Source organism: Dromiciops gliroides, chromosome 1 (assembly GCF_019393635.1).
Source record: "Dromiciops gliroides isolate mDroGli1 chromosome 1, mDroGli1.pri, whole genome shotgun sequence".
Lineage (NCBI taxonomy): Eukaryota > Metazoa > Chordata > Mammalia > Microbiotheria > Microbiotheriidae > Dromiciops > Dromiciops gliroides.
In genome coordinates, this window is record NC_057861.1 from 661,629,366 (window position 1) to 661,635,864 (window position 6,499).

Here is a 6,499-nt window from a genome sequence, read left to right on the forward strand (position 1 = left end):
GCATTAATGTCACATTTTCCCCATATCCCCTACATCATTCATCATTTTCTTCTGCTGTCCTATTATCAAATCCAAAGGTATGAGGTAGTTCCCCAGAATTGTTTTGACCTGCATATCTCCAATCAATAGTGAGATCATTTTTTCATATGACTATGGATAGCTGTGATTATTTCATCTGAAAACTGTTCATACATTTTGTTCATTTATGATTTTGAGAATGGCTTTTCTTTTAATAAATTTGTTTGAGACATGAGGTCTTTATCAGATAAACTTTCTTTGATTTTTTTCAGTTACTATTGCTAACTGCATTTCCCTCCATCCTATTCCTTCACCATGATATTTACTCTATTCTCTATCTCCATTCACTCTGTCCCTCCTCAAAATATTTTGCTTCTAAGTGTCACCTGCCCAATCTACTTTCCCTTCTATTACACCCCCCTCCCACTTTCCTAAAGGGTAAGATGGATTTCTATACCTCTTTTGAATGTGTATATTATTCCCTCTTTGAGCCACTTCTGGTGAGAGTAAGGGTCACTCATTCCCCAGTACTTCTCCCATCTTCCCCTTCATTGTATAAACTTTTCTTGCTTCTTTTATGTGAGGTACATTCCATCTCTCCCTTTCTCTTTCTCTCAATGAATTCCTCTCTCACTCCTTAATTTTATTTTTTAAAGATATTCCTTCATATTCAACTCATACTTGTACCCTCTGTCTGCATATACTCCATCCAGCTGCCTTAATAAAGAGAAAGTTCTTAAGAGTATATAAGTATCATCTACTCATGTAGGAATGTAAACAGTTTAACCTTTTACTATCCCTTATGATTTCTTTTTCCTGTTTATCTTTTTTATGCTTCTCTTGAATCTTGTATTTGAACATTAAAGTTTCAATTCAGATCACATCCTTTCATCAAGAATGCCTTAAAGTCCTATTTTTTCCCCTTAAAAATTATATTCAGTTTTACTGGATAGGTGATTCTTGGTTGTAATCTCAATACCTTTGCCCTTTGGAATATCATATTTCAAGCCCTGTGATCCTTTAATGTTGAAACAGTTAAATCTTGTGTTTTTCTGACTGTGGCTGCTTGCAATATTGTCTCCTTGACCTGGAAGCTCTGGAATTTGGCTATAATATTCCAGAAAGTTTTCATTTTGGGATCTGTTTCAGGAGGTGATCAGTGGATTCTTGTAATTTCTATTTTGCCTTCTGGTTGTAGAATATCAAGACAATCTTCACAGATAACTTCTTTGAAGATGATGTCTAAGCTTTTTTTTGGATCGTGGCTTTCAGGTAGTCCAATATTTTTCAGAATATCTCTCCTGGATCTATTTTCCAAGTCATTTGTTTTTCCAGTGAGATATTTCCCATTGCCTTCTATTTTTTCATTCTTTTGGTTTTGCTTTATTTTTCCTTGATTTCTCATAAAGTCGTTAGATTCTATTTGCTCAATATTAATTTTTAAAGGGTTATTTTCTTCAGAGAGCATTTGTACTTCCTTTTTTCATTTGGCCAATTCAGTTTTTCAAGGCATTATTTTCCTCATTGGCTTTTTGTACCTCTTTTACCACTTGGCCTAGTCTGGTTTTTTAAGGTGCTATTTTCTTCAGTATAGTGTGTGTGTGTGTGTGTGTGTGTGTGTGTGTGTCCTTTACCAAGCTATTGACCTTTTTTTCAAGATTTTCTTTCATCACTCTTATGTCTCTTTCCATTATTTCCTCTACCTCTCTTTTTTTTCAAAGTCCTTTTTGTGCACTTCTATGGCCCGAAACCCATTTATGTTTTTCTTGGAAGCTTTGGATGTAGGAGCTTTGACTTTGATATTTCCTTTTAAGGGTATATTTTGATCTTCCTTGTCACCACAAAAACTTTCTATATTCAGAATTTTTTTTCTATTTGCTCTTTTTCCCAGCCTATTTCTTGACTTTTAACTCTTTGTTAAAGTGGGGCACTACTTCCAGGGTGGAAGACACACTGTCCCAAGCTTTGGGGGTGGTTTGTGAAGCTGTTTTCAGAGATACTTGTTGAAATTTATAAGTTTTTTTTTTCCCCAAGGCAGCATGATTTAAGGAGAGGTATGTTCTCAATCACTACTAATTAAAAAAATGCAAATGAAAACTACTTTGAGGTACCGCCTCACACCTATCCAATTGGCTAGTATGACAAAAAAGGAAAATGATAAATGTTGGTGAAGATGTGGGAAAATTAGAACACTAATGCATTATTGATGGAGTTGTGAACTCATCTAAGCATTCAGGATCACAATTTGGAACCATGCCTAAAAGGATATAAAACTGTGGGAGTTTTTCTGGGTGAAAGGAGTTCCCAACTACTTTGACCCAAAAATATCACTAAGTCTGTATCCCAAAGAGATCATAAAAAAGGGAAAAAGGACCCCCATGTAAAAATATTTATCACAGCTCTTTTTTATGGTGGCAAAGAATTGGAAATTGAAGGGATGTCCATCAATTAGGGAATGGGTAAGTAAGTCGTGGTATATGAATGTAATGGAGTACTGTGTTGTTGTAAGAAATGATGAGCAGGGCAGCTAGGTGGCACAGTGGATAAAGCACCGGCCCTGGATTCAGGAGTACCTGAGTTCAAATCTGGCCTCAGACACTTGACACTTACTAGCTGCGTGACCCTGGGCAAGTCACTTAACCCTCAATGCCCCACAAAAAAAAAAAAAAAAAAAAAAAAAGATGAGCAGTCAGATTTCAGAAACACCTAGAAAGACTTACATGAACTGATGCTGAATGAAATGAGCAGAACCAAGGAACATTATATACAGTATCAATAACATTGTGTGAAGATCAACTGTGATTGACAGCTCTTCTCAGGAACACAATAGTCCAAGACAATGCCAAAAGACTCATGATGGAAAATACTCTCCACATCCAGAAAAAGGACTATGGAATCTGAATGATGATTGAAACATACTATATTCACTTTTTTGTTGTTGTTGTGGTTGTGGTTGTTTCATCTTTCTTATGTGTTTTTTTTCCTTTTCTTCTGATTTTTTTCTCATAACACATCTAATGTGGAAATATGTTTAATGTTATTGTAATGTTTAACCTATATCAGATTGTTTGCTTGAGAAGAGAAGGAAGGAGAGAGAAAAATTTGGAACTCAGAATCCTACAAAAAATAGCATTGAAAACTATCTCTAGATATAGTTAGAAAAAATAAAATAAAATGCTATTAAAATAAAATAAAATAAACGAATTTTTATAGCATTTGCTGATTTTTGAAATATAAATGCTCACACTACAAATTTAATGAATCTGAATACAAAGATCCTGTGATATATACCACTTAAAATGATCTCTCCTAATGAACTATGATATACCCTGTAATCCACCATTTTTTAAAAATACTGACTTGATATTTAATGATTTTAAAAGACTTTTCTCAATGGCCAATATTTGCTCTAGAGAAGAACGAGAAAATGCACTTCCTTCCTATTACATAGAGTTGAGGGACCCTAGGAATGAAACATTGCATACATTATCTCATACTGATGTTTTATTTATTTTTGATAAGCATTTTCCCCATATGTTTTATCTTTTGTTTCAAAAGGTGATTTTCTTTCTAAGAGAAAGGATTTAATTGAGAATGGTAATAATGTAAAAATAATTTGAAATCTATCACTATGTTTGGTATTCAAAATATTTCAGTAAAAGTACTGGTGACTTGGAATTATCTTTTTAAGTGGGAAATTTCAATACAAGATACGTTAAAAATGCACAGAGGGAAACACACATTAGAACTATAATATGAAAGCATACTGAATTTATCTTCCTGTTTTTGGAGAAACACAAGGTTTCTCTTTAAAAAAAAAGTCATAGCACTTGTTAAATTTATTCTCCACATTTATGGAAGTGTATGTGATTAAAAGGATATTCATAATTTGCCTGATTTCTTTTAGCACTACAAGTGCTGCTAAGTAACTGATTAATATTCTGGAAGTCAATTTCTTCCCTTGGATGAGTTAGCTCCCTGGTGTGTTACAGATGTGACACTTTGGGAAACTACATTAATATTTACAGGCAACTGGGGCCATATTTTAGATAATCAGAGTCAAAGGACCTATATGTGATGGGGCTTTATTTTTAGTAAAAACAAACAAAACTCTATCCTTGAATCAGAAATTGGCTGCATCCTTTTGGGACAAAAATAGTTTTTAAGATTGGAGAGTCTAAATGCCTTCATCAGTCACACACCTCTACCCCCTCTAAAGCTCAAAAAGCACAGCTCAAGAAATACTATAAAACCTGAATTCCTATCACTTCCATATGTAGAAATACTGCAAAAGAATATGGCTGTTAAGTAGAAATGTCTCATGTGATACAGGCCATTTATTTATCAATTTTTAAAATGGTAGAAGAGCTGTTTATGATAATAAATTTTTTTACTGATTTCCTAGGGATCAAGAATTTAAGTTAATTCATCATTGCTATATTCTCATGCTTTGCAGAATTCCTAGCTATAACAGAAAAAGGAGTGAGATGATAGTCTCTATTGTAACCATATTTTGAAAGAGTCAAAGGTAGAAAGGGATTATGTCTAGATTCATAAGGAATAATAAAAGGATTAGGCCAAAGGACTCCTGCCTGTGTCTATGTGCAAATCCAAAAATAAGTTGAAGCGTGTCAGAAAATAAAATTTACAGGAGAGGCATGCTGGGATAGGAAAGGCTGTTTAAAGAAAAGAACAGATAACAGGAAGCCATGTGAAAACATATGATAGAAATATCAATAAAATACAGCAAGAATAAATTATATCAAATATTTCTTAAGTTATTGCAGTATATTTATTTTTCTTTTTTGGTTATTATAGTATATTTAAATCTTGATTCAATTTCTCTATGTCCATTTATGTAAAAACTTAATCAGATGACTTTTAAAAAGTAAATTTCCATCCATAAATCTATCTATGCACACACACACACACATGCACACACACACACATATATGTGTGTATATATATACATATATATGTATATATATGTATATATATACATTCTACTTTTATTTATATATATACATATATATGTATATATATAAATTCTACTTTTTTCTTTGTACAAATACCTTCTTTTTATTTTTTTCCATTATGAAAATTGTTCAGTCAGTATTTTCTTAATCCTTCAAAGGCAAAAGTAATTTAAACATATTTAAACTATCATTTTCCCCATTTATTTAGAATTTTATTTTTTCCCAATTACATGTAAAAACGAATTTTAATGTCAATTTTTAAAACTTTGTGTTTCAAAATTTCTTCCTCCCTCCCTCCCCACTCTACCTTAAGAAATCAAATAATTCAATATAAGTCATACATGTTTAGTCATGGAAAAAGATTTCCTCATTAGTAAGGTAGTGAAAGAAAACAGACAAAAAGGAACTGAAAAAAAATATGCTTCAATTATATTCAGATACCATCAGTTCTTTCTCTGGAAATGGACCGCATTTTTCATAAGACCTACAGAATTGTCTTGGATGACTGCATTGCTGAAAATAACTAAGTCATTCACAGCAGATCATCTTAAAATATTGCTGTTATTTTGTATATAGTAGTTTTCACTTTGCAGTAGCTCATGTAAATCTTTCCAGATTTTTCTGATAGCATTCTGCTCATCATTTTTTGTTTCTTTTTTCTCTTTCTCTTTTTTTTTTTTTGGTGGGGCAATGAGGGTTAAGTGACTTGCCCAGGGTCACGTAGCTAGTAAGTTTCTAGTGTTTGAGTCTGAATTTGAACTCAGGACCTCCAGAATCCAAGGCCAGTGCTTTATCCACTGTGCCACCTAGCTACCCCTCATCATTTCTTATAGCACAACAATGTTCCATCATAATCTCATTCTACAATTTCTTCAGCCATTCCCCAATTGATGGACATCTCCTCACTTTTCAATTCAACTTTTTAAAAAAATGTCTTTTTGGATTCAAACCTAGAAGTGGTATTACTGGATCAAAGAGTATACATGGTTTTTATATCCTCTTGGCTATAGTTCCAAATTGCTCTACAGAATGTTTGAATCTGTTTACAACTTTACCAAGACTGTATTAATGGCACATTTTCCCCATATCCCTTACAACATTTGTCATTTTCTTCTGTGCTATTATTCAATCCAACAAGGATGAGGTAGTACCCCGAAATTGTTTTGACCTACATCTGTCCAATCAATAATGTTAGAACATTTTTTAAAATATGGCTATAGGTAGCTTTGATTATTTCATTTGAAAATATCTTTTTATCATCTATCAATTGGGGAATGGCTCTTATTTTTAAGAAATTTGACTCAGTTCTCTATGTTTTTGAGAACTGAGGCCTGTCAGACAACAGCTTCAATTTTTTTTTTCACAATTACTATTGCTAACTGTATTTCCCTCCATCCTATTCCCTCCCTATGACATTTACTCTATTTTACTTATTTTATTTTATTTTAATTTATCTTCTTTTACCCTATCCCTCCTCAAAAGTGTTTTGCTTCTGGGGGTGGCTA